An 8,449-nucleotide genomic window follows, 5' to 3' on the forward strand; every position below is an offset into this window, starting at 1 on the left:
TTCAAATTTGCACAAAGCGTGATTTAAAAAACGCCTAGGGGGCTTTTTTTTAAACAATAACGCCCTATAATGCCCAAAGGGTGAGAGATAGACGTGTTTGAACGTGTTTAAGGGAAAAAAGTTGAGCAACAACGCGCATTACGTTTGTTCTAATATACTTTCAATCTATATCACGAACGCTTTGAAAATTGAAATAACACTTAAATTAATAATTAAAAAATATAAAATATTATATTATACAATTTATAGTTTGATTCTAAATATAAATTTCAATCTATATCACGAACGCTTTGAAAACTGAAATGCCTTGAAAGTGTTACACTTAAATTAATAATTAAAAAAACATAAAATATTATACTATAAATAATTCAAACATAGCATATATTCATTCATTGAACATCATTTGGGGTCAATTACATAGTAGAAGCCATCTAATTTATAAAATAATTAAGCATGCTTAACACAATTAGAACTATTGATGGTTTGTGATTAAAATTTTATATTACTCCTTTACACAGTAACTTATCCCCATTACCCAGATTAAACAACAGACAATGAGGCCTCTAATGCCGAGCGCCCAGAAAAACTTGCGCCTAAATCGGAAGGTCCCTACATCATACATGAGTTCCTGGGAAAAGGGGCGTATAAATTACGTACTTTAGACGGCCACATTGTCCCACACGCTTGGAATGCACAACAACTGAGAAAATGTTACATGTAAGACATAACCTTTGTAAACGATGGCTTCGCGTCTAACAAATTTATTAATACAAGTGTTGCTTACATTATTTTTCCTTGTTATTCCATATATTAGTCCAAGAAGTGTTGTTTACAAATGCATATATCACTTTGAGTTCGCGTAAAAATAGTAAAGCTAAAATATGAGTTCATGAACTGCATGATATCTAAGATCAAACGGGTCAGAATCAAAAGTCAAAGCAAAAGTCAAGCTGCTTGACTTTCGTTATAGAATTGAACTCTAAACAAGAAATGACGAGTTGGACATGCTTAGACATGTCCTAATATGTTTTATAAACTGATATTATGTCAAAACTTCAAGTTTTATGTTAGGATCGGAGGCTCTCATGATTGTGTTTGTTTGTATATTTTGATCATTCAGAGAATATTAAACAGTGAAAAGTGCAGCGGAAATTGATACAAACTTTGTAAACACAAACATAGAAGAGAATAGTATGTTTAAACACTTGTTTTACTTTGAGTCGAATGATTACAATGAAAATCAAAAGATTACAAGCATGCTTACAATACTATGCTCCCCCTCAGCCTGATACCCCAAGGTTGGTTGCACAAGATGAAAGGATTGGACTAAAGAAGAAGAATCCAATCAGTCAATCAAATGTAACAGTACAGCGTACTGTTCCATTTATAGGCAATCCAATCCACTGACGCATCTCAGCTGACGTCACCATGAAAATGACATCTAACAACCTAACAAACTCTATCTACTGATCTATACAACTACTGCTTTGCTGACTACTGATATTATATTGTATTACATGAGATAAATATAAACTACTGCTGCATCCTTCCACTGCTGTGAACCCAACAGTACTTGTCATGATCAGCAGTGCTTGAACCAAGACAGTAGATTGAGCAGCAGAGCTATTAGTCTTCATCAGTCCTTGTGTAGAATCAGCAGTTGTAGGCCAGCAGATGTTTATAGAAGCAGTACTTTGGAGCATATCAGATGTTTGAGCCACATTCAAGGGGAGAGCAAAGTGTAAACTGCTGTTTATTTGAAGTCCTCAGATGTGATCCGGTTTTGGCTTTACATTATCTGTTCCTCTGGTAGGGTTCAATCCCAACAATCTCCCCCTGGAACAGATAATGCCAAAACCATTCATTATGCAGGACCTTTATTCCTCATCAAGAGTTCCTTAGCGTGTTCCTTAAATTTAGCTTCAAATTCCTTGGCACTCTGGTCATCTTCATCCCTACACAGTGTTAGTTCAAGGAGATCCTACAAATCTTCAACACTTAGGCCAAGTGCTTCTTTCCTTGATATGTACTTCACTTCACCATTGGTTCTGACAAGAGTCAATACGTGGGTCTTTTGATCAGACATCCACTTTAGTATTTTTAAACCAAATGGGTTTCTTGGGAGAGATTTATTCTTTGATGAGTTAGGAGATAATGGCCTTGTGAGCACTTGCAGACTTTCAGACATTCTTTTGAAGGCCTCTTCAATGACTTTGTTTGCTGCAGCTATGTCTTCTGCAGTTTCTTTCTCAATCTGCTCTTGCCTTTCAATTTCTGTCATGTCTGTTGCTGTGTTTGGTGATGCAGGTTTGTTTAATACTTTCTTAACAAGGTTTTGAAGCTTTGTTGAGCTGTCTTCTTTTAGACCCATTTTCATGATGGTGTCGTTGAAGTACTCTGCTTCCATTTCTTTGACCTCTTTTTCAGTCAGTTGTTTACCTTCTTCTTGGTTTATCACAAGAGTAGGATTGTCTGCTGATTTGAACAATGTTCTGAGGTTTTCAATCTGCTGTTCAAGCTCCATCATTTGTTCACGTTTCTTTGAAGCACTTGAAACAGTTATCTTTCTTTTCTTTAGCCTTTCATAGGCTTCATCAGTCTGTTGTTTTGACCATTTTGATATGGCTTCAGCAGTATCCATTTTCGCATCCACCAGCTCCTTTTTCTTTCCTTTATACTCTGCAGTGAGGTCAGCAATGAGCTTTTTGTATTTACTCCAGTTTGGAGCATTCTTCTTCTTTGTAGGATCATTCTTGATTTTCTCAATCCTTTCTGCCTCATGCTTTAGAGCAACTAATGGCCATTCTTTGAACTGTTGTTCTTCAGCAGGATAGAATTTCTCTTTCATGATGTAGGCTAGATATTGTTTTCTTAACCTTTTCTTTTGATCAGCCTTTTCTTTGTTTAGCTTTTGTGCAAATTCTTCTATCTGCTTTACTTTTGTGAAGTAGAACTCCAGTCTTTTAGCAATGCCTTCGTCACTTAGACCTTCACTTTCACTCTCAACTTTAGCTCTTAGTTTAGCTTGCCTTGCCTTGATCTTGAGGTAATCATCCATATCCTCTGGTGGCATGTAGCCTATGAGTGAGGAGAATCTTCTTTTTGAAGGATCTTCTTCTGTATAGAATTGCCTCATCTCATTTTTGATAGCTTCAAGTTCCAGTGGATATTGTGCAGCATTAGGATCATGTATACCCTCATTGGCAGAGATTGACTTTCTTTTTCTACTTAAGAGCTTTGGTTGTGATATAGAAGAGGTGAGAGCAGTGGTGGATAGTTGACTAACAGCTGTTGAAACAACTGGTGTCTCAACCGCTGTTGTCATTACAACTACTAATGTATCAGCAGATGTCTTCTGCTTTTGAGCAGGGGTTATGATGGCAGGTGTTTGAGTAGTGATCAGTGGTTGACTAACAGTAGTTGAAACAACTGGTGTTTCAACCACTGTTTCCATTACAACAGATGTTGTAACATCTGTTGTCTTCTGCTTTTTGGCAGGGGGTGATAATGGTTTGGCTGTTTGTGATGGTAATGGTGGTTTTTGTGCTGTAGACACAGATAGTGGTGGAACAGTAGTTGTGGTGGTGTGTGGTGATGTGGTGTGTGTTGATACTGCAGTTTTGGCTTGACTATTTTCTGGCTCAACATATATACCATCATCAATTCCCTTTTTCTTCCACTTAATCTTCTCCCCCTTTTTGGCATTATCTGAGAAGGGTTTGTTCATGAAAAGAACAGTGGAGGGAACCTTTCCAGAGGCACTTTGACTGTGAGCCTTTATAGCTTTTATATCCGCCTGAGTATCCTTGAATCTTGATTCCACCATATTTGTCAGCTTTTGAACATGTATGGCATGCTGCTGATCTACCATCTGCTTTTGTCTTTCCAGCAGTGGTTGAAAAAGATTCCATAACTCATTTGCAGCAGGTGCTTGTTGAGCAGGTGCTTGAGCAGGAGGAGCAGTGGATTGGGCTTTCTGAGCTTTTAATAGCTGCTGCACCATATCTTTTATTTCAGCAACTGAGGTTTCAAGGTTTTCAACCCTGCCCGTCAATTCCTGATATCTTGAAACATCACCTGAGTTAACAGGATCATCTGAATCCCCACCAGCAGTGGTTTTACCAATGAATGACTTAGGAACAGAGTCCCAAAAGTCAGCCATTGATGCCCCTTGTTTGTGGTACTGGGGACTTCTTTCTTCAGCACTTGATAACCTTTTGATGTTGCTAGTAGTTAAAACAAACTCACTGGTGGTTTTCAGTGGTGCTATAGAAGAAATTGCCTTCAAGGGAGTCTTACTAATGAAACCACTGTCCAAGTGTAAATCTGTAGATTCAACACTTGTAGTAGCTGCTCCACTTGAACTACTGACAGGAATTACTTGTAATTCCTGCAGTGTAACCTCCTCAATTGTTGCTGGGATAACAGAGATATCAACATCAGACCCAGTCACCTGTTGAAGTGTACTCTCAGTGATAGGTGATTGAGAGGAACTGGTTTGTGTCTGAGTAATAGCATCTGTATGCAACAAAGGTTTTATTGATTGTGGGAATGTGATGGGTGAGGGTAAAGGGGTTGAAAGAGACATGTCCTTGGGATCAGGACTGTGGAAGATGGAACCGAGTGGGTCTAGAGCTTCATATTGTGGGGTCCCTGTGCTTACAACTTGATCCTTTTGTGAGGATGCAAGAGGAGTTTGAGGCTGGGGTTGAGATCTTTCTTCTAACTGCTGTGAGGAAGTAGCAGCAGTGGTTATTGGTGACTTTTGTGCTGTCACTGGCATTGTCTCTAGGATCTCATCTTCCAGAGTTGCCTTTGGTGTGGGTTTGGTGGGTTTTCTGGATGTTTTTCTTTTTGTCTTTTTGGTGGCAGGTGTGGGTTTCAAAACAGTGGGTGTGCTGCTTTGATCACCTGGAGCAGTGGGCTCAGCAGCAGATACCTGAGGAGCAGTTTCTTCTGCTAAATTCTGCTCAGGCACCTCTGCTTTTGTTTTTATTGGTGCTAACATTCTAGAGAATGTTTCAGGTGTTAAACAGTTTATTTTAAAGGAAGCACCTTGTTTGGGCAAATCTGTTTCTTTCTCTACAAATTTTTGTTCAAAATAGTAGCTTAAAAATCTTGGAAAGAGCAGAAATGCCTTATTATCAACGTTTTTTACCAAATCATCAAATATTTCCTGGGAGTAATTAAAGTTTTCATTGTTTAAAATTGCATACCCCAGGCATTGAATTTTTGTTGGTATTTCATTAAAAGACGTTGTTTTATTAGAAACACACATTAGTAGTGTGTGAAATAAAAATATGGGTGCAGAAGGAAAATAACCTTTTTGTAAGGTATCCCTTTTAGGTTGCTCTGCATAGCCCCTGTTTATGAAATCCTTTTTCAACTCGTCTTTAAAAAATGAGGTTTTTCCTTTCAAATCATCGAGTTTAAAGATTTCAGAAATGGATTTTGGAGAGATTTGAACCTTCTTACCTTGTATCGAGGAGTTGATGGCTGTGATGATGTCTCCTTGTTTTTCAAGGGTGGCATTTTTCCAGAACTCTCTCTGGGTTTGAAGATAAATGGGAGCGTCTGCTGTTATCAAAGTTTTGTACTTTGATGCAGATAAGATGTCAATGATGGAGTCGAAGGTGTTGTCAGTTGTGGGTTTTGTGAGTATTCCCACATAATTGTGAGGGGCTTTGTAACGGATTTCTGTGGTTTCGACGGCCATTTGAGTGGCGTCTGTTGGGGTGGAGGAAGAAGATGGTTTTGATTTTGACTTCGATTTTGGTTTCGTCATTTTTGATGAAGAAGATCGAAGGGAGTTTTTGTGAAGAAGAGTGGGAAACTGCTTTGAGAAAAGAACTTTTGGAATTCAATTCGACAGTGTGAGCCCCTGTTTGGGTTTAATTAGGGTTTTATTTTAGGGAAAAAGTGAATGCTGATGTGGCAGCGGTTATAATGATCTGATGGCTAAAAACTGACCACGTGCCAACCCCTGATGAAATGGTAAATAATGGAGGACAGTTGTTTTGACAACCACTGATGGATCAAGCATCAGTAGTTACAACGGTAGTGAAATGAAGCAGTGGGTGTATCAGTGGATGGAACAATGATTTTAAACATCAGTGTTTTTGAAGAGCAGAGGTTGACTATCAGCAGTGGACAGACTTTAGAGAGCTGATGTTGAGGCACAACAGCATTTAAAGAACAACAGTGGTTAAAGACAATAATGAGGATAACAACTGTTTGTGCAGCAGTGTTTTGACTTTTGACAAGTAATTTCAGTATCTTTGTCTCGTGAAAGCACAATATCTTATCTATCATCTGTTGAGCACCAGAAATGCTATTCTTAACAAAGTACATTTTAGATGTACATCATCAAGATTAAATTGCCAGCAGTTATCTGCAGAAATTTTGTTCAGGTTTTTGCCAACTATCCATTATTCTAGACAGTGGTTTAGCATCCTAGATGATGAAGACATTTCTACTAAAGCTACTCATTTTGTGTCTAATTACTTGAACTAGAGCATGAGTATCTCAGTAGTTCAAAATTAATTTGCAATCAATTTTTGATCAGTGACAACCAAGCTTGAGCTTAACATGACCTTGATATGTGTGCCATTTCCTTTAGATTAGATATAAGGATAGCAATTTCACACAAAAATAAGGAAATTGCATCCTGACCAGAGATGAACTTTTACTATAAAAAATGAGTAGAAGTACAAAATATATTTTATAAAAAGTAATATATATCTGGTCCCTTAAAAAAAATTAAAGGATGTTTTGAAAATTATCAAAAGGATCTGACAGCTTTTCAAATAAGTTCATGATCATATCATTCTCAAGTTATTTTGACCATTGTTTGGGGTCATTTTCTTGACAATTGATTGTAAATTCTTCTTTTAAGAACAATCACTGGAGATGCCATTGTTACCTGAACAATTCCTGTATTGATGAAAGCACACAGTTGCATGACTTCATTGTTTTACCCAACTGTAACCTCAAGAGTGTTTTATGCTTATACTCTTTTTCTTTTGGATTCAAAAGTTTTGAGATAGCCACACTTTGAGATTTGTTCATTTTCTTTTTCCCTTTTTACCCTTCCCATTCACAAGTACAGAAATACTCACTGGGAGATGTTATTTTGAAGAAGATTAGTCCAGAATCATTTTGAAGTAATGTTTTGAGAGATCTAGCCACATATGTACATGTTTTATTACCAGATCTCACATTACGTATGATTAGGACTATTTTGACACCTTATTTTCTCAATGTGTTTTGACAAAGTTGATTTGGTCCTTTTGAGGATTCTCAACCTGCCTTTGAGCACATAAGAAATTTTGACTAAAGCTTTATTTCCCTCTTTCTATGTTAGCAGAACACTAGTGTTTATATGAAGATAGGTTTTGCTAATCTGAGGAGCATACTTTAGTGTAAAATATGATGAAAACATCACAAATTTCATGACAACAGTTGAAATCAATTTTGAATGAAGATCAACATACCATAGTTGCCAGATAGGTTTCCGGATCTGGAAACTATGAATGATTTCTGCATGATATCACCAGCTGTATGAGATTTGTGAATCTTATGACATCTTGGTTGTTTTACAGAGCATTTGAGTCATCACTTTGAACGTGATTTCTTGTTACTCTGTTTTTCAACTAAAATACGACTAACCTTAGTATCATTGATTTGTGAGCTGAACTGTTATGTCAAATTGATTGTTAGATCGAATTTGACTGTCCAAGCTCTGATACCAATTGTTAGGATCGGAGGCTCTCATGATTGTGTTTGTTTGTATATTTTGATCATTCAGAAAATATTAAACAGTGAAAAGTGCAGCGGAAATGGATACAAACTTTGTAAACACAAACATAGAAGAGAATAGTATGTTTAAACACTTGTTTTACTTTGAGTCGAATGATTACAATGAAAATCAAAAGATTACAAGCATGCTTACAATACTCTGCTCCCCCTCAGCCTGATACCCCAAGGTTGGTTGCACAAGATGAAAGGATTGGACTGAAGAAGAAGAATCCACTCAGTCAATCAAAGGTAACAGTACAGAGTACTGTTCCATTTATAGGCAATCCAATCCACTGACGCATCTCAGCTGACGTCACCATGAAAATGACATCTAACAACCTAACAAACTCTATCTACTGATCTATACAACTACTGCTTTGCTGACTACCGATATTATATTGTATTACATGAGATAAATATAAACTGCTGCTGCATCCTTCCACTACTATGAACCCAGCAGTACTTGTCATGATCAGCAGTGCTTGAACCAAGGCAGTAGATTGAGCAGCAGAGCTATTAGTCTTCATCAGTCCTTGTGTAGAATCAGCAGTTGTAGGTCAGCAGATGTTTATAGAAGCAGTACTTTGGAGCATATCAGATGTTTGAGCCACATTCAAGGGGAGAGCAAAGTGTAAACTGCTGTTTATTTGAA

The sequence above is a fragment of the Helianthus annuus genome, chromosome 2 (assembly GCF_002127325.2).
Source record: "Helianthus annuus cultivar XRQ/B chromosome 2, HanXRQr2.0-SUNRISE, whole genome shotgun sequence".
In the NCBI taxonomy this organism is placed as follows: Eukaryota; Viridiplantae; Streptophyta; class Magnoliopsida; order Asterales; family Asteraceae; genus Helianthus; species Helianthus annuus.